Raw genomic sequence first — 21,932 nt, 5'->3', positions numbered from 1 at the left:
TGAGTTTGAGCCTAGAATCACATTGGAGAGATTTGGCATGCAATTTGATTTGTCGGCAATGGCACTGTCCGAATCAGTGCGGTGCTGCATTCGCAGCGCGGCATTAATTCCCAAAAGTAGTTTCAGTACTACTTTTGGCAACTTCGGGGGGGCAATTTCCATAGACATCTGTGCAGCAACCCACCAATCGAAACTCGGAAATCGCCGCGAAGTCGGGACTGTCATGCAGCTGAACTCGCACAATTTCATTCCTGCTGCCAGTGTGAACCTGGAATGAAGGGCAGTGCCAGAGATTTGGTGAATTCATTTTTTTGTGTTCAGATGCTGCCAAATGATCCAGTTTTTGTTCAAAAGCCCAAACTGGAATTGGGCTTTATTTTCCAATGTAACTGCATTATTTGGCCAATATCTAACTGCAGTGCTTGAAAGCCTCAACTGTCTATGTAATGAAACAATCACTTTTTCCTAAGCTGATAACCTGTCTTTCTTCCTTTTTAGTTTCTTTTTTTTTTTCAATCAAGTTTAAGTTTATTTTGAAAATATAAACAGTACAATCGAGTTCATACATCAAGGATAACATCACAATGCATTACAGGAAGATACATTTCGACATCACATATTCCTAACTATACTTAGGTCACAATCGAATAAACGATCTTTATTCAAAAATAAACAGATTTGGAAGAAATAAAAAGATCATGTGTCCACAAACCGTTATAACGGAAATATAGTATTTACCCTAAATTTTCCTATATAAGGTTCCCCTGAGAGATATTCAAGTGCAACGTAAAAGTTGATACTTGTGATACCATAACACATGTGATATTAGTCAATAAAATAGAGTTCATTCTTAAATGACCCTCATATAACCCCCTTACCTTAGTAAGAATCCAATCATTTCACTAAGAGTAGGACCCCACCTTCTGTCCTAATACTCCCACCGTCTTCTCTCTTTTTCCCCCTACTTACTTATTGTAGAGCAAATTCACTTTGTGAATTAGAAGTAGATCAATGAAAATTTTTTTAAATTGAGAAGATTAATATTATGACCGACAACTCGTTAATTCCGGATCAGTGTAATAACCTTACGATACCTTAAAGCATCACTAAACATTTAAAGTAACAAAATGTTTGAGGAATTGACACCATTTTTAAGATTAAGTCTATGGATCCCGATAACTCAAAAAAAAATATGGCAAGTCCGGAAATCTCAAAATACTCATGGCGACAAAAGGTTCAATCAGAATGGACTAAGTAAAAAATATAGGAATATAGAGGATTAAATCCTCAAACAACACTATTATGTAATGAATGTACTTTACGATAGCAAATAAAATAAAAAATAGAGTAAAGAACTCCAATCATAAGAAAAAGATATAGAAAACCAAAAAAGGAAAAATAGAATGGAAATTTAGAAAAGAGAGAGATAAGAAAAGGGAGCCTACCTGCCAATTCCACATCACAAAAAGCAGTAAATCGTCTTATGAAACTATAAGTTGTTTATGATACCCATGTATTGTAACCATGGTCCCCAAATTTCATTGAACTGGTCTTCAGAATCTAACATCAAGCCTATCCTCTTCTCTTGCTCCATTATCCAAGTCACCTTTCTCTTCATATACAATATCGAAACAGACGTCCTTTTCCAGGCAGCAGCTATAGAAATTCGAGCTCCTACAAGTATAAACAATATCAATTTCCTGGTAGACTTGTGAGCTTGCGGTATAAGTCCATTTAACAAAGCAATCGATGGAGATTGATGAATATTACAACCAGTTATCCTTCTAATAATGTGAAAGACCATATTCCAGAATTTACGTATTTTCGGGCACTCCCACCATATATGAATCATAGAACCAACCCCACCACATCCTCTAAAACATAGAGGAGATTGAGAAGGATAAATATTTGCTAATCTCAAGGGCACTAAGTACCATCTAGTGAAAATCTTTAAATTTGCTTCTATAAGTGACACATTAGTAATCCCTTTTATAGATCTTTCAAAATTAGAATACCAGTCCTTTATATCCCAATCAATCTGAAGATCCCTCTCCCAGGCTATCATATGTGGTAATTTTTGACTATTATCAGCTAGTGATCTATAAATAAGAGAAATCCCCCCTCTTCTTCCTATGGCTTGGTCACATCTAATTTCATAAGCTGTCATAGAGCCCGAAACGGCTTCATCCAACCAAAGCTTTGTAGCATACTTATAAATATGAGAAAATCCCGTTGTTTCAGAGTGAGGAAGACCTAGGTTTTTCACAAAATATTGTTCGGTATGGGGACCTGAATGAGAAAAGAAACGTCCAATGCGGTACACCCCCTTGTCAAGCCACCATTTGAAGGATTCCCCTTCTAACTTAGAGATGAAGTCAGGTTCTCTAAATAGATTGGCTAAAGGATGACCCTTGGTAATCAAAGAAGGATCTTTTTTAAGGGAGTCCCATAGTACCATGGCTTGAGAGAGAGCTGGTGACATAATAGGAGGTCTACTTTTGGGAGTAACCCACAATAAATCTTCTAATGTGTAAGAGGGAGTAGCCTGTTCCTCCAAACATACCCAATCTGGTCTATCCCCTCGGACGTATACATCCGAAAGTTGGGCCAATCTAGCGGCCTTGTAATACCACATTAAATTTGGAAGGCCGAAACCACCCTGTTCAGGCAGATTAAAAAGAGATCGCGAAGAAACACGCGGATTCTTCTTCTTCCAAACAAATTTAGTAATTTTGCTCTGGAAGGCTTTCAAATGGTTTGTCTTTATTGGTATAGGGAGTGAACGGAACAGGTATAAGATCCTAGGTAGGAGAGTCATTTTAATGGAACTTATCCGTCCTATCCAACCTATGTTATGTGTATTCCACTCTTCTAGATCAGTTTCAAGTTTTTTGTACATGGGAGGGTAATTGGCCTGATAAAGATCTTCGAATTTCGAAGTCAAATTAATACCTAAATATTTAATGGACGATGTATTCCAGCAAAAAGCATAATTTTTCCGAATGAGGGAAACTATAGAATCAGAGAGTGACACATTAAGGGCCCTGGATTTAGCAATGTTGACTGTAAGACCTGAAACTTCAGAGAAGTCATCTAATAGTTTATATATAGCAGGTAAAGAAGAGCCTGGGGAGGTGACAAACAACAGAAGTTCATCTGCGAATAAAGCGCATTTATGTTCATTCCGGTTACAGTTAATCCCCTTGATATTCGGGTCATTCCTGAGTGCTATAGCTAGGGACTCTATTACAACAGCGAACAACAGAGGGGATAGGGGACAGCCCTGGCGAGTACCCCTTTTAATTTTGATAGTCTCCGAAAATAATCCCAGCAGTCGGATCTTGGCCTCAGGCGAAGAATATAGAGCAGCTAGAAAACCCAAAGTCCTGGGACCAAAACCCCACCTTTGCAAAATCAAGAACATATACGACCAGGAAACCGAATCAAAAGCTTTCTGTAAATCTATTGACAAAAGCATACCTTCCTGTTTGTCTTTCCTAATCCAGCCAGTTTGCAATATTGAAATTAAGTCCACCGCCCTCCTGATCTGATCCGGGGCTTGTCTATTAGGAATAAAACCTACCTGATCTTTATGTATATATAGACCTATGAAGTTCGAGAGTCTATTAGCCATTATTTTAGTCATTATTTTTAGGTCATTGTTAATCAAAGATATTGGTCTATAATTCTCAACTAAGCTGGGATCTTTGTCAGGTTTAGGGATTACAGAAATGTATGCCATATTAAGTTCACTGCCTATTGGATTACCTTCGGACAAACCATTGAAAAACTGTGCAAGATAGGGTGCTAAGAGGATCGAAAACTTCTTGTAATAAGGAGACGAAAATCCATCAGGGCCTGGTGCTTTGTTAGTCTTCAACCCTTTAATAACCCCTATAATTTCCTCAACCGTTATAGGAGCTTCCATTTCGCTACTATGTAAATCCGATAATTTTGGGAGATCTAGGCCGTCAAGGAATTCTGCAATTCTGCTAGAGTCACAACCACCATCGGAATGATAAAGCCTCGAGTAAAAATTTTGAAAGGACTCCATCACCTTTTGAGGGTTTAGAGTAAGGGAGCCATCGTTATGTTTAATCTTAGGAATGATCCTAGATCTAAACCTGGGAGAAAGTTTATTGGCCAACATCGGGCCAATTCTATCTCTCAATTGATAGAATTTAGTCCCGGACCACTTAATGGCTTCATCCGTTCTAACCGTAAGTGCAAGATTAAGAGCAGTTCTGGCTGCGTCTAAAGCAGAAGTAGGAAAACCGATAGGGTCCCTTTTATGTTGCGAGATTAAAGTATTAAATTCACGTTCTAGCTTCTCTATTTCCATTTTTTTCATCCTTTTTTGTCTGGCCGCTATCTGTATTAGTTTGCCCCTGATCGTTACCTTGTGAGCTGCCCACAATATTTCTGGGGAGATCTCGTTAGTATCATTAACCTCAAAGTAATCTTTTATGGCCTGTTCAATTTCATTAGCTATATTGGGGTTTTTCAAAAGTGATTGATTAAGGGTCCAATGAGAAACCTTCTGCTTAGCGTGTACCCTTTTCAATGTCAATACGACCATGGAATGATCAGACCATGGGACATCTATTATAGATGAACGTATAGCGCTAGGGATATAATGAGTAGATAAAAAGATATGATCTATCCGCGAAAACGACCGGTGGGGATTAGAGTAGTGCGTATAATCTTTCGCTGACGGATTTAGTTCCCTCCATATATCCGACAATCCGGATTGGTGAATTAAGCGAGCTATTTGTGTGCTGGCCTTGGTTGGTCTGATCAATTTAGTCTTTGATGGACCAGATTTATCTAGCCCTGTATCAAAGGCCAAATTGGAATCACCACCCATAATTATGATTCCCTCCATTAAAGACTGAAGTGTCCCAAACAAATTGTCAAAAAAAGATTTTTGTCCCTTGTTTGGGGCATAGTAGGAAATGAAAGTGTATAAGTTTCCATCAATCGTGCCCTTAACCAGGACAAACCTGCCTTCCGGATCAACATACTCTTTAGACAAGGTAAAATTGCAGTGTTTGGAGAACAATACAGCTACACCTTTGGTTTTATTTTCAGCTTTGGATAAATAAAATGTAGGGAAGTTTTCATGTAAGAACGAGGGGGTGTACCGCCTTGGAAAGTGAGTTTCTTGAAGAAGTACTACATCAACATGAATGGTCTTATAGTATTGCAATGCTTTTCTCCTTTTGATTGGAGAGTTCAACCCCTGTGTGTTATGAGAAATAACACTAAGGGAAGATGGAGAACTAACTGAACCAGCCATGTATTAAAATAGTATGGATCCCAAGCATTGAGTCTAACAGGGGTGTGATGGTTTCATAATCAAGACCGTAAGAGAAATAAGTATTTGATGAGCCATAAAACCGCATCATTAACCTCATCCCAATATGAGCATAAATTGGCAGGTAGGCTATAGAGGAAGAAAGATCAAGGAAAACAGAAAAGGTCAAAGGAAAAGAATATAAAAATAAATTTATCAGGATTAACCAGAACATTATAGGGCCTAACGATGGCCCTGAGTAAAGGGAAGGCAATGTCCCCCTCCCTTCACTCAAAAACAGAAATTTAGAATAGCCCATAAAGAGGGCTACAAACTCACACCCCAGGACGACCAAACGTCAATCTAAGGAGTGAGTTGAGGCCTAGCGACTCACCACTGACCTGCTATTATTGACTAATGATATATAAAACATTGTAATCCCTTTAAAAAAAGGGGAAGAAAAAAATGAAAAATACAACTTCTATATAATTCACACATCAATCGGGGATGGCATTAAATGCATGTTCTCCGTATATGAGTGGAGAGGAAGAGAAAGAAAACAAATGAAAATTATCTTCTCTCTCCCTCTCTCCCACTCCCCATAGACTAACACATCCAAAATACTTATATATACTCATACTCTAGAGTAGAGACATAGTTACCAGCAAATGACCCAAAAAAAATAAATAGGTAAATAGATAAAATAAATAAATAAACAAAGGAAAGAAGGAAAATGAAAAAATTCCCCTTCCATCCTCATTCAGGTAACAGAGTCATCTTTAACCTTCCTGTACTTGACTTTTGTCCATGTAGATGATGTCGGACTTATAGGGGTCTGTCTTTTAGTCGAGCCCTGCTGGATCGGAGAAGTGTCCATATCAGGAACAGTAGATATTATATTGAGACTCATCAGTAGACGTTCACCTTCTTGAAAGTTGTGGACTGCATAGTGGTTGCCTTTATAAGAAAATTTCAGAGCAAAAGGAAAAGCCCATTTATATCTTATCTCTTTCTGTAGAAGGGCTGATAACAGAGGTTTCATCGATCTTCTCTTCTGTATCGTATAAGGAGAGATATCGGAAAAGATTTGAATATTGGCTCCTTGATAGGTTAGTTGTTCCCTTTGACGCGAACATTTCATTATCTCCTCCTTAGTAGAAAAATAATGAGGTTTAATCACTATATCTCTTGGCAAGCCATCTTTCCGTATAGGTCCCAGTGACCTATGAGCGCGGTCTAAGTCCAACTTGTGGGCTGGAATGTGCGGCAACAACATTTTGATAATATCCTGTACTGCAGAGTCAATATCAAGAACAGATTCAGGAAGGCCTCTGATCCTAAAATTCCCTCTCCGAGATCTATTTTCAAGTTCATCGATCCTGGCTTGTGCTAAATCCAGCTGATCCTGCATGTATTGTAGGTGATCGGCATTTTGAGTTGACCTAGCAACATTAACATCCAAATTATGTTCAATAGTTTCAATTCTTGAACCTAGATTTTGAAAATCAGCTCTAATTTCTCCAGTTATCCTTTCAGCAGTTTGTGCCAATCCTCTTTCCAGCATTTCAGATATTCTAGCATACAGTTCAGACACATTAAAGGTAACATCAAGAGCCTGTTTACTATTTGTTGTAGCATTTACTGTTTCACATGAGGGAATCAACATAGACGACAGTTGATTAGATTTCCCAGGGATCGGTTCCTGAGGTAAAGTGTGGTGTATTATAGAGGGAATAGGATCCATATGTGATGAATTCACATTTGCTGTGCATTGAGCATACGTTAGAGGTACTGTTGACATCTTAGAAGGATCCCTTGCAACAGCAGCTTGCTTATTGTTTACTTTGCCCTTTTTCTTATTCCTATATGATTTAACAGGCATGTACCAGTCTCTGGATATATCTACCACAGAATGGTAATATGGTAATGTTCAATTCTTATGTATATCACTCTAGTATCTTTGTATTATAAAAAGTCAGTATGATTTCATCCCATGACAGAGGTCAGTGGTAAGGCAAGTCCCCTTTTAACAAGCCTTCATCCCAGCAGCACGAATTGTGAGGTAAAATAATCAGCTGTGAGGTGAATAATCATCACAGCCAGAGGGCCTAAGGAACATTGCAGATGCTGACTCTTACCTCTTGTACATATAGCATTTTCTTCACACAATACTCCTCTGGCGGATATTGGGTCTGTCTTTAAGCATTCAAAACCAGGGAACATAAATAATATAGGGCCTGGCATCCAACTCAGAGCCTCCTATAGGTGCTGTGTCACAATATAGACAGTGGTGTCTTAAAGGCCACAAAATGGCGTCTCGAAGGTAGCTTCTTGTTCCTCTCTCTAGTCGTCAGTCAGCTTTCTAAAGCGAGTTTCTTTAATCCGCTTGCGTGACTGCATCGAGTGTGGTCTCCCCTCACAGAATATCAGTCTCAGGCGATTCACAGAGCGATATTTTGATGGATTGGCCGAGAAATCCCCAGATGCCAGTCAGAGCTGTTAGCTCAGGCATCCATCACGATGCATGCAGGCCACGCCCCTTCCCTTTTTAGTTTCTATGTTTTTATTCTGTTGTTCTTTATAGTGAATCAGCCACCTAAACTGTAGTTATGAAATAATATCCAAAGCGGACAGCATTCATGTTTCAGTCATTTCGAATGATAAGTAGGATCAGTCACAGATGAATGCCTGAATCACTAAGAACAAAGTTAATTGTTCTACTCTTTTGGGTGGGGTGAGAAACAACTTTTTAATGAGGTCATGACATCTAACAATTACCAAATTCCCTACAGGAAGTGAACATCTACATAATTAAAACTTGAAATTACTTATACAAATCGTTCTGGTCTGTCCTTACTTCCCTAAAGCTTTTAAACACTCCTAATAAAGGACAGGTTGTTAAAGTGGCTCTAAAGGCTATCTTTTTTACCTTAAAGTGGTTGTAAACCTCAGACATGAAATCTGAACAATGCATATACCTCTATAGTGTGTACTTGTCTCAATCCAGAGCAATAAGTGTAATTTCTGTCTGCTACTTCATTTCTCTGTTGGACCAAGTGTGGAAGCTAAATAATCAATGTTTTTTTTGTTTTTGTTAAAAGATAAAAGTAATTAAAAACCTGTACAATACCATGCCGGTGTGGGCTAATCTCCCCTGGATCCTGTGCCAGAGGACAGAACGGTGTCTTGTAGCAGGACACAGTCGTTCGAGAGCCTGACCAGGATCCGTCGGCACTGTCCAATGACGTCACGGAGGCTACAAAGTCGGAATGTCCGGAAACCAAGGATGGACACCATTCAAACCATCATGAAGTGCAAACAGGATGTGTTGCCATGATGACGCGTTTAATGCGCTTTGTCAAGTTACGGGTTGAACAGCACCCAGCGGAGATTATCCCACCCACACTGGCATGGTATTGTACAGGTTTTTAATGACTTTTATCTTTTAACAAGAACAATAAAACCATTGATAATTTACCTTCCACACTTGGCTCACCTTGGAATATATTGATGATCCTGTTTACAGCATACCAATTCAGTGAGCGCTGTCCTTCTTGTATGTTACTGTTGCCATTCCTTGACAGCTGTATCTGATTGGTTATTGAGCAATGTAAAGGGTTGTCAGAACTTGTCAGAAATGATTCATATCTTCACAGGGTTCAGCGCTAGGAACACATTTCTGCTTCCTTTCTCTGCTATTAGCATAAATCACTTCTGACAAGTTTTCCTGACACCAAGAGAAAAAAGTTGACAGGGTAGGGACATCCAGCCTATTGACAGCCTGTGTCCCTTCCATTCAAACAGCTCTGCAGAGTGTAATTCAGCTCTCCACCCCTTTTTTTTCTGACATCGCAAACAAGCTGTTTAAATTCTAGACAAATGTAGAGAAGAGAGGACTGTAGATAAACATGTGCAATGTATGTAGGATGATTTGTTTCATCTCTGTGTATCGCCTGAGGCCATAAACACTTAACTGCCTCCACTCACTATCCGGCTCTGTGCCCGGATGCATCTCTTCTCGCTTAATTTCTTGGTCTCACAGTAGAGTCAGACAGCAGCAGGAGCCATTGGCATTCGATGCTGTCAGTCAAATCCTGTGAAGAGCGAGCGGGCTTTCAGTCAAATCCTGTGAAGAAAGAGCCAGCTGTCAGTAAAATCCTGTGAAGAAGGATGGGCTGTCAGTCAAATCCTGTGAAGAAGGAGCGGGCTGCCAGTCAAATCCTGTGAAGAAGGAGCGGGCTGCCAGTCAAATCCTGTGAAGAGGGAGAGGGCTGTCAGTCAAATCCTGTGAAGAAGGAGCGGGCTGTCAGTCAAATCCTGTGAAGAGTGGGCTCTCAGTCAAATCCTGTGAAGAGGGATCGGGCTGTCAGTCAAATCCTGTGAAGAGGGATCGGGCTGTCAGTCAAATCCTGTGAAGAGGGAGTGGGCTCTCAGTAAAATCCTGTGAAGAGGGATCGGGCTCTCAGTAAAATCCTGTGAAGAGGGATCGGGTTCTCAGTCAAATCCTGTGAAGAGGGAGTGGGCTGTCACTATCAGTCAAATCCTGTGAAGAAGGAGTGGCCTGTCAGTCAAATCCTGTGAAGAGGGATCGGGCTCTCAGTCAAATCCTGTGAAGAGGGAGTGGGCTGTCACTGTCAGTCAAATCCTGTGAAGAAGGAACAGCTCTCAGTCAAATCCTGTGAAGAAGGAGCGGGCTGTTAGTCAAATCCTGTGAAGAGGGATCGGGCTCTCAGTAAAATCCTGTGAAGAGGGAGTGGGCTCTCAGTCAAATCCTGTGAAGAAGGAACAGCTCTCAGTCAAATCCTGTGAAGAAGGAGCGGGCTGTTAGTCAAATCCTGTGAAGAGGGATCGGGCTCTCAGTAAAATCCTGTGAAGAGGGAGTGGGCTCTCAGTCAAATCCTGTGAAGAGGGAGTGGGCTGTCACTGTCAGTCAAATCCTGTGAAGAAGGAGCGGCCCATCAGTCAAATCCTGTGAAGAGGGATCGAGCTCTCAGTAAAATCCTGTGAAGAGGAATCGGGCTCTCAGTAAAATCCTGTGAAGAGGAATCGGGCTCTCAGTAAAATCCTGTGAAGAGGAATCGGGCTCTCAGTAAAATCCTGTGAAGAACGATGGGGCTCTCAGTCAAATCCTGTGAAGAGGGAGTGGGATGTCACTGTCAGTCAAATCCTGTGAAGAAGGAACAGCTCTCAGTCAAATCCTATGAAGGAGTGGGCTGTCAGTCAAATCCTGTGCAGATGAAGCGGGGATGTGGTCGATATGTGTCTATGCACAGGCCTTGCTTTGGCAACAAAAGAATAGTAGCGCAGAATCCTCATTAGCATAGTAAGAAACATTTATTGAACAATTAAAATAACACACTTACATGTAGTATTCTTGACATTCAGTATAAGGATTGGATGTGCACATCGCAAAGCTGTTATTAATGTGCATTGTGTCAGAAATCATGAATCAGACCAAGACAGAAGTACAGTTAAATCACACTTGTTTAATAATAATAATAATAATAATAATAATAAAAAGATAAACAGAGTAAGCGTAGGAAAAACATAGCCAGAGTTCAGGAACTGGATCGGATAGTCAGCCAAGCCAAATGTCAGAGAGCCAGAGATACATGTAGTAGAACAGCAAGCAGGATCTGGAGCCAGAAGGAATGTCAGCCAAGCAAGTCTTCAACAGGAACGCAGGAGATCGTCTCTGTGATGTTGACCAAGGCGAAGGCAGAGATCATCTGAGCTGGACGGCGACTGATGAGCAGGATCACTGTGGAGAGATAGGAGCTGGAAATTAGTCGACAGCTGAGCGGCCAGCTCAGAGAAGGAAGGGCTGAGCCCAGCCCTGACACATTGATAGCTTTTGCTTCCCAAGGGAACCAGATTTGACAGCTGTCAAAAAACCGCCAATGCCCGACATTCTACAGTGCTATCCACTGGCTCGTGGCAATCCCTACATGATACTGAGGGGGGCAGTAACGCATTTCAAAGGAACAATCCTTCTTTGTCATAAACCTGCCCCTATAGCTGACAAGATTTAATTGGTGCTGTGTGTGTCCGGCAACCTTAAAGAGACAGTGAGTTTCTCCTGCACTCAGTGTATGTTGTTAGGCTTAATACAAAAACATCAAGGGCCAGATTCTCGTAAACATGCTGTCCATCGATTTCCATGTTTTCCATGTTTGCCTAGTGCATTGCCAGCACCTTGGACTCCTGGGAGGTTCCTCCAATTGTCTGCTAAAGATCCACCTGGAGCCGTGACTCCCTTTCCAGATTCTCGTAGTTCTGCGGCGGCGTAACGTATCCGATTTACGTTACGCCGCCGCAACTTAGACAGGCAAGTGCTGTATTCTTAAAGCACTTGCTCCGTAAGTTGCGGCGGCGTAACGTAAATCGGCCGACGTAAGCCCGCCTAATTCAAATTTGGATCAGGGGGGCGTGTTTTATGTAAATGTACTGTGACCCGACGTGATTGACGTTTTTTACGAACGGTGCATGCGCTATCCGTGGAAATCTCCCAGTGTGCATTGCTCCTAATACGCCGCAAGGACGTATTGGTTTTGACGTGGACGTAAATTACGTCCAGCCCCATTCACGGACGAGTTACGCAAACGATGCAAAATTTTCACATTTCGACGCGGGAACGACGGCCATACTTAACATTGTTACGCCGCACTTATGCCACCATATAGCAGGGGCAACTATACGCCGGGAAAAGCCTAACGTAAACGGCGTAACTTTACTGCGTCGGCTGAGCGTACAGTTAGGAATTTGCGTATCTACCTAATTTGCATACTCGACGCGGAATTAGACGGAAGCGCCACCTAGCGGCCAGCGTAAAAATGCAGTTACGATCTGACGGCGTAAGAGACTTACGCCTGTCGGATCTAACAGCTATCTATGCGTAACTGATTCTAAGAATCAGGCGCATAGATACGACGGCACAACGCAGAGATACGATGGCGTATCACGGTTGTGAATCTGGGCCCTAGTGTGTGAAACAACTAGAAGGTTATCAGAAAGGTCAGTTAACTTTGAATTTGCTATATAAATTACAGATTTTCCATCTGTTGGCTTTTATAGAGATTTTTTTGTTATCTCTGTAAGACCCCTTTCACACTGGAGGCATTTTTCAGGTGCTAATGGACTGAAAAAATAGTGCCTGTAAAGAACCTGAAAAATGCAGCCCCAGTGTGAAAGCCTGCGTGCTTTCACACTGGGAAGGGTGCGCTTGCAGGATATTAGAAAAAGTCCTGCAAGTAGCATCTTTGGACTGGTTTAGGAGTGGTGTATATGCCGCTCCTCCACCGCCCCTGCCCATTGAAATGAATGGGCACCACTGCTGAAGCGTCTGCAAATCACTTTGGCAGCAACGCTTTTCAGGTGCATTTAACCCTTTCTTCGGCTGCTAGCGGGGCTTAAAAGTGTCACGCTAGTGGTTCGAAAAGCACAGCTAAAATGAGGGTAAAGCGCGGCTCAAACTGGCGGCGCTTTACCGCTCAAGCGGTTGCGCTGTGAGTGTTAAGGGGGTCTAGAAGCCAGCAGAAGGAAAATCTGTAACTTTTTTTTTATTCACAGATCATAATAAAGTTGCTACATTTCACCATTTAGTAGCAAAAAATATTGCTAAATTAGTAATGTTTTACCAGTCGCCTTTATTTTGGATCGCGTTATAATGTGGGAGCCTGTGGCAAGCATATCAGTGATAGGGTAATAGAAGAAACTAGTTATGACAGTGGCAGTGCTGGCAATCTATCTATTCAGTATTAGTGCCAGATCACACTGATCTGCGAATTTGATGTGTTACAAAAAGCCTAGATTCGCATGTCATCCACACATTGTTTTCAATGATGGTCATTCAAATCTATGTGTTGCGATTGCTATGCGAATGCGATGCAGCAAAAAAAAGGGTCCTGTGCGAGTTTACTGCGTTGCAGTGCGATTTTCCTCTCCATAGCCATAAATGGAAACCGACATGAAATCGCATCTTGTATTCAGATGTGTGCGAATACCGCTTTTTCTGTGTAGCTTTTTACATATTTCCGCCCTCACAGAACTCGCAGTTGCACCCAATCGTATCCGAAAAGCATACATTTGCATTATAACCAGACTGTCTTTAGCACAAATTGCAACACAAAATTGCACTGAGCTCCAACAAAAATCTGCATGAGAATCACACCCATTCGCATCCCTTAAGTGTAAAACCAGACTTAGAGGTGGCTCAAAACTGTAGATTAGCAAGGACTGATTAATTTTGAATAATGTTCATCTCTATGGCTAGTTCTGCGATGCATTTTAACAGGACATTGGATACCAGGGAAACACGTAAACTGGGCATACTCAACCAGTGGTTCAGTTTGTAAAACCAGTCTTTTCTTGGAATGAAGTGTAGATATTTTAAGACTTAAAGTAGTGTAAGTACCAGTGTTAATTTTGACGTCAAATTTCAATTTAGTTTTAGTCTTTGTCTTTTGACTAAAATTGCATTTTAGTCCCATTTTAGTCTTCTGCAATTGTTTTAGTCGTATTCAGTTGACTAAATCTCCAGGACATTTTAGTCGACTAAAATCTCCAGTACATTGTAGTTGACTAAAATCATTTTAGTCTACTAAAACTAATTTTAGTCATCTAAACTCGAATGGGTTTAATTAAATTGAATTAAATTGTATTGCATTATTTAAGCATGTCTCTACAATTTCCAAACTCATTATATACTGCTGGAGTGAAAAATCTAATATATTATTTATTTTATTGAGGTATGAACATGCACTACAGACCAGTGTTAATTTTGACGTCAAATTTCAATTCAGTTTTAGTCTTATGCCCGGGCCAAACTCACATCGGAATTTCGGGCGGAATTCCATCGGAGTAAAAGAGAACATGTTCTCTATCTAAACTCAGACGGAATTCATTGGGTCCGTCTGACTTTTTCCATCGGAAATTCCGATCGTGTACACGGGGCTAGAGTCTTTTGACTAAAATGGCATTTTAGTTTTAGTCCCATTTTAGTCTTTTGACTAAAATGCCATTTTAGTTTTAGTCATATTTTAGTCATCTCAATTGTTTTAGTTTTAGTCGTATTTTAGTTGACTAAAATGATATTAAGTTGGTCGACTAAAATGTTTTAGTCGACTAAATTAACATTGGTAAGTACACCATGACCTTCCTTTTTCAGAAGCTAATTATGGCTATTTTTAAAGACCTCAGTGGGTGACACTCCTTATTGTGGGATAAAAAAGAACACAAGCCTGCTTTGATGCTATGATGACTAATGTATTTACTGACAGTTTTCCAATGCTTTCAGTGTATAATGCCACTGCATGGAAACGTGGATTCATTTTAAATGTGAAAGGAAAATCTAAGACAGGTACTCTCCCTGGCCATAGATACTGGGTAGCAACAAAAACCTGGCTGTACGATCTGGCCCTAGGATGTTACTGGTTATAAGATGGAAGTATTGCTGTTATATAGAGCTTTTCATTGATGTTTAGTACTAATGGCGCCCTAGGTTTTAAGGGCTTTTATATTTTCTACTTGGAAACACAAAGTTTCCCTTCCAAATTGGGTCCTCCACATCATAGAACTGGTGTGAGTGGGCCTACAACAACTACCTGGACTCTTTATCAAAATAATAGGCAGTCCAACTTTGTTACTTGTTGCCTTAGTGCCGGTTCACACTTCAGCGACTTTAGATCCGACTTGTGTCGCCCCAAGTCTCACAACATGAGAAATTCCATTGAAGTGAATGGGAGCCGTCCTAATTTACACTACTGAAGTCGCTCCGACTTCAGAAAAGGTTCCTGTACTACTTCAAGGCGACTTCTAGGCAACTTGTACCGATTAATTTTAATGGAAGTTGCCTCCAAAGTCGGATCAAAGTCGGATCACTGTCTTAACTGAAGCAACAATACAGGCAAATAAACTTTATAGGCAAATTATTTTTTCAGTCACAGTAGAAGCGCCACACTTTTATTATTATTTTTTTTTGCTTTACAAATTAGTCTTTTTGTTGTGTTGGCAGCTATTTCACACGTTTTGAAGGTTGGCGCAATTTTTAAACTATCTACTCCTCCCTCCCAGAGAGCTCATTATTCTGTGATTGGCCACAGTCAAAGTCGTCTGTCCTGTAGGCACGTTGTCACGCTGAAGTCGGGCTGAAGTCGCCTTGCAAAGTCGCTCTGTAAGTCGGGTTGCCCCTGTGTGAACCAGCGTACCAATGTTGCTGTGCATGTAACATTAGCAAATTACCATTGTTGCTATATTTTGTATTTCTTTTTATATCTTGAAAAGGAAAACTTAAAAAAAACGATTGAAACAGAAACAAGTGGCTGCACTATGAACATGTTGTTGGATTTCAAAAGGTAAACTGCAGGGAAAGCATTTTAAGAAAAATAGTGTTAGCTTGGTGTCTGCATTGGGGATGATGGACTCAAAAAAGTAACTGAAGATAATAAATTACAGGGGGTTCCAGGGTTACGAACCCGTTAGGGACTTTCCTCCTGTTTTTAAATCGGAAATGTTCGAAAGTCAGCCGAGCATGCGCAGACCGGCAATTACGGACATTTCCGATGTTTTCCGATGTTCCGCCGAATGACGTTCTGTGCATGCGCTGCCAATTACGGACATTTCTAACATTTCCTGAGGCTCCGTGTGGCTGCGCATGCTCAGAACAGCAGACGGTCCACCCAAAATGGCAGAGGATCCCCGCAGTGCCCGGTTCGTAAATAGGAGAAGTTTGTAACTTGGGCGTTCGTAAGTCGGAGACCACCTGTATGTTTAATCTCTGTTGAGTCAATAAATTATAAAGGCAGTGGCTACCTCACTAGCATCTTGGTTAAATGAACATTTGTGGACAATCAGATTGCTGGACAAGTATTTTTGTTCCTGTCCAGACATTCACCTTAACCACTTGCTGATCCCCCGCCACCATTATACAGGGGCTGTTTGAAGGGGAACACCATTGTTATGGCTGCAGCTAGCTGTCATAACCCCGGTATCTTCTCCAAGAGCGGGCGGTCGGCTTTCAGATAAAAGTGATCTCAGCAGTAGATTCTCAGCGGGCGGCCCTCCCGCCGCGCTTCGGTCATCTCCGCCACTTATCAGAGCCAATGGTAGCGGTGAATACGATCGGGTCCTCTTCCCTCACAGGCTGGATGTCGAGTGAGGGAAAGATGGCCCCAGCTTGGCTCCACACCATTGGATGGCAGAAGCGACATCAAATGTCACTTCTGCCCAATGGTCTTAAAGGGGAAATGATTTTATTTTTTTGTAAAAAAAAACATTTTTTACATGTATTTATTTTTCATTGCATTTTAGATTGGAGGTCTTTTTGACTCCAGATCTCAAATTAAAGAGGCCCTTTCATGCTTTTTTTCTATTACAATGGATGTTAATAGGAATAAAAGTGACCCAAATTTTTATTTTTAAAAAAGACACTGTAAAAATAAAAAGTAAAATAAATAATTTTTTTTTTTTTTTTAGAGCGCCCCGTCTTGCCGAGCTCACGCGCAGAAGTGAACACATACGTAAGTCGTGCCCGATTATGAGAATGGTGTTCAAACCACACATGTGAGGTATCAATGCGATCGCTAGAGCAAGAGAAATAGTTCTAGCACTAGAACTCCTCTATAACTCAAAACTGGTAACCTGTAGAAATTGTTATACGTCGCCTATGGATTTTTAAGGGTCAACGTTTGTCGCCATTCCATGAGTGGACGCAATTTTGAAGCATGACATGTTGGGTATCAATTTACTTGGCGTAACATTATTAACTTTCACAATATAAAAAACAATTGGGCTTACATTACTGTTGTCTTTTTTTTTTTATTCAAAAAAGTGTATTTTTCCAATAAAATTGCAATTGTATAACAATAACAAATTATTTGAACTTGTAACCTCAAAATCTCAAAAAGAGGCTAAAGTGGTTAAACGGCATGCATTTCCTGATGTGCATACAACAGTTAACAATGTTACAATAAGCACTGACATTTTTCTCCACTATAGACAGCTCATTGATCAATTATTATATTAAATATTCATTAAAGAGAAAAGTTAAACGTCAGCAGCTACATAAACTGCAGCTGCTGACTTTTGATATGGACACTTAGGCCCCATGCACACGAGACGCTGCTAAATTCGAGTTCAGAGGCATTTGGGCATTTTTTTCAACTGCCCCTGAACACATTTAATGTTATCCTATGTGTCCATGCACACAATCACGTTTTTTGGCGTTTTAAAGCAGTTGGGTTTATGTCCGTTTTTTCAGACGCAAAATTTTGGGTTCGGAAGCATTTTATTTTTGCGTTTTAAACTTTGGGAGGGTCTACAATGTCTTTGAGATAAGCGCTGACAGCCGCAAACGCGGTAAAACGCCGCTAATCGCTGCAAAACGCTGGGCAATTCGCTGCAGGTTTTTGCCTTTGAAAACGTGAGTTTAGAGGTGTTTGTAATTGCTTCTCGTGTGCATGGGGCCTTAGCTGTCCAGGGAGCCCCCAATGCCAGCACCCCAGCAGATCTTCGGATCGGCTGTCGGGTGCAGCCTCAGCCATTCCTGCTTTAAGTATATCTGCATGCATGCATCTGCCTGCATTCAACAGAACAGAGAACAGATGCAGTAACATAAAGGTGTTAATGCTGTTCTTTCAAGTTAATATGCATACATGGGTGATACGTTTTGTTGGGAGAAATATTTCAGAAATGTAAAGGCCTTGTATTCTGGTTAATTTGCCACAGCTTCATGGTTCTTCCTCTAAAATCCTTATACACTTGAGGTAGGCAACGTGTTAAGTGAAACCTTGTATCAATAACTTGTAATGTACTACTACACATGAAGCTGGTCCAACATGATACCATCTGGTCATATGATTTACTAAGCTTAGGCCAATTCATATTAAAATACAGTATATCACACTCAAAACATAAGATAAACTAATAAAGGGATAGATTGTAAAATGTATGCTATGCCCTACAATCTAGTCAGATCTAATAAAACAAATGTCAAAAGACAATTTCATGCAGCCTAGTGCAGTTTGTATGAATTTATTGAACCATATGTGAACCCTTTCGGTTTTTTTTCGGTTTTATCTAATTTTATTATATACTTACCAACATTTCAGTCATGGTCCCTGGGACACAGTTAACCCTGCCATAGTCTGCCCAGGCCTGTCCAGTGACCAGGTTGTCCTACTCAGACTCCACTAATTTACTTGAGTTGCCTGCCCAAAATCTACCATTAATTATATAGGGATCACCCACTCACAGCCCCCAATCACTGAAACAAATGCCTTAATGTGCATGCTCAGGACACAGCATCATCAGGACTTGGTTCCAAGATTCAGGACTGTCCAGGCAAATCCAGGATAGTTGTTACACTATTATAGTAGGAGCATGTGCATGGCTCAGTGGCCTTCAACAGTACTAATACAACCCCTCCAGGATGACAACGACTATCTTGGCGTGGTCATTTCCATCTATTTACATATGTATGTATTATCTTTAGGGTTTCACCAATACTGGTATCAGTATCGGTGACAATACTAGGCAACAAATATCGGTACTCGTGAAAATGCACCAATACTAAAAACCGATACCTTCTGGCTCAGTTGTCAGCAGGATTAGAGGAGGTGGAGGACCTAGGATGACGGCATGTCCTCGTAGTTGTGGGACCAACAGTGCTTTGAGCGCTGTGATTCTTCATCACTTGGTCTCATCCACATGGTAATATTTCACAGCACACTGATAGATGATGGCGACCCCCGCCCGTTCTCATCTTGATCTCCCTGAATGCTGGAAATAGGTATCGGTAATTGGTATCGGTACTCGTTGATAAAAAAAGTGGAATCGGTGCATCCCTAATTATCTTGCCAGGCCCAGTGTACTGTGTTCTAACAAAGTCAGTAACATTTATCAAGAGAAAGTGAGTAGGTATGTATTTTTTTTAACTAGCCTAGAATAAATAAAAAATGTAATAAAACCTTTTTTCTATTTTTTTATTTTTTTATTTATAAAAAGAACACTAGACATAGACACATGATCATATCAGATAAGCATACTTGTTCATATAAATACTTTATCAAGCAAGATGACGGGGTAGAAAAATTAGAAGTTAGCTTAAATGAGGAGAGAGATTAGGACGTGTAGAGGAAAGGAAACAAGAAATAAAAAGGGAGAGATGGAGATGAGGGTGATTACCATTTATGTAGTAAAAAATATGTTTACTCTTACTACAGTGATTTGTCATACTGCAGTGATTGTGGGTTACATACATGTTTGATTCTACAATGTTATCAGTGGGAGGAGAGAAAACATTAATATTATTATATGTTGGCGAATTCTCTAGGTTCGTGGCTGGAGGGGAAGGTTATTCCAGAGACCAGGTATACATGCAAATTCCAAATTCAGTTTTATAATTGGGAACTGTACTGATTATTATGTTTGAAAACAGACACCGATACTGATTACAGCACCTCCCAGTTATTAACTAAATATTTTTTGTATCATCTATTCTAGGCCAAAGTGTTTTCTATTCTGTGTCTTTATTGTTTTCTTTTTTTTTTTTCAAATAACAGTTTTTATTAGACACAGGCTAACCCCTGTGTCACAGAGATAACAGTACAAAAACTTCAGCAGAACAGTAGCAAAAACAGTGCATATCATATTGCAGCCCATTAAAAGGCAGATATCAGGGGGAGCTTGGCGGCCCCTCACGCTAGCATCTAAACCACAAACACATTCTGCCAGAGGTCGAATCATAGCACACTTAAAGGAAAATCTTGAATAACAAAGAAAAAACAAAAGGAAGGAATCAGAAGGGAAATGAAGAAAAAACAGGGAGGGGGGACTGCAGATGCAGGGAAATAGGGAAAGAAGAGGTGGGGGGAGGGTAAGGGGAGGCTCGACTCATGACTCAGGGCGGGTTCTCATGACGATGCCACTCCTCCCAGATCACGTCATGCATTTCCAGTCTATCCTGCAGCCTGGCTGTCATTTTTTCCATCAGCTCAACATCCTTAATCCTAGCGTACAGGTCATCTTGAGTGGGGGGGACAGTCACTTCCAATGGAGAGCAACCAGGCACCTCGCGGCCGTCAATATATGCCTCATCAATTTATTGGAGGACTTGGGGATTTTCAGGGACGATACCCCTAGAAAAATCGTTTTGGGGACCAGGGAACCAGCACTCCAAGGAGGCGAGACAGCAGCTGCTGAGATTTCGTCCAAAACGGTACTATCTTGGGGCAGGTCCAATATATGTGGTACAGGGTCCCCTTGGCTCCCTGGCAACGCCAACACCTGTCTGAGCTGGATGGATAGATAGCGTGGAGAACATCTGGTGTCATATACCAAAAGTACAGTATTTTATAGGCATTCTCCTTATACAGCGTACAGAGAGAGCTTTTAGCTGCCTGAGACCAGATCGTCTGCCATGTCGCCTCCGGGATCTCCTCCCTGAGCCCCATCTCTCAGCGAAGCATGTATGCATGCTTACCCTGGGTGGGGAAGGAACGAGAGTTTAACAGTTGATACATATCTGATCAGCCCGCGGCGAGCAGATCCCTCCAGTACCAGTTTTTCTAAAGGCGCTGGCGCTGAAAATTGGAGCTTTGGGGCAAATGATTATGCATAGTGTCTTATCTGCAGATACCCATAGAACACCTGGCGAGGCAAGTTGAATTTCTTTTGCAAATCAGAGAATGAGAGCAGTTTACGGGTTATAGGGTCCACCAAGTGGCCAAAGTGGAAGAGGTCACGCGTCGCCCAAGGTGACGACATCTGGTGGGTCAGACCATCGGGCATCCTGGGGTTGAACAGGAAAGAGGTCAGAAGAGACCGCTCCGAGCTCAGGCTATGTGCCCGGGACAGTCTGCGCCAAAGTGTCCAGAGGTGAAGCATGGGTCCTAAAAGTCGGCCCGGGTCCACCTCCACACTCGCGTTCCACAGCAGGCTATTCGGGTGCGTGGGGGCCAGCCATATTTTCTTAATTTCTATCCATTTGTTATAGGAGCGCTGGGGGAACCAAGAGGTAACAGCGTGCAATTGGGCTGCCTGGTAATACTTAAGCAGGTTGGGGAACCCCAATTCCCTGTCGATGCGGGATGCTGTCAGAACCATTCGAGGTAGCCTGTGCCTCCCATAATTCCAGACAAAGCGCACCAAGTCTGCCTGGAGCTTACGCAGATCTGCATATGGCACTGGAATGGACAACTCCTCTATCTCTGGAAGAGGTAGAGGAGTTTGGGGAGGATGACCATCTTAACATAGGCCACCCTACCTTCTCTTATGGAGCGAAAGAGGGGGGGGAAATTAGCCTTATATAAAGTATCAAAAGACGGGGTGATCTGCACCCCCAGGTATTTCAGACCCGCTGTTGCCCAATGGTAGGGGAAGCACTGTTTTAGGTGTCGGACCTCCTCATCAGGAATGTTAATGGGGAGAGCTACCGACTTAGCCGTGTTTATCTTATAACCCGAAAGGGATCTATATAGATCAAGTTCTGCATGCAGATAAGGTAGTGAAGTTCTGGGTTGGGTCAGGGTTAGTATAACGTCGTCCGCAAAAAGCGCCATCTTGAATTCCCTACCCCGCACTGGAACTCCCCGAACGTCCAGGTTCCTGCGAATAGACGCCGCCAGGGGTTCCACGCATA

This window comes from Rana temporaria, chromosome 4 (genome assembly GCF_905171775.1).
Source record: "Rana temporaria chromosome 4, aRanTem1.1, whole genome shotgun sequence".
Lineage (NCBI taxonomy): Eukaryota > Metazoa > Chordata > Amphibia > Anura > Ranidae > Rana > Rana temporaria.
Note: the sequence above shows the minus strand (reverse complement) of the source record.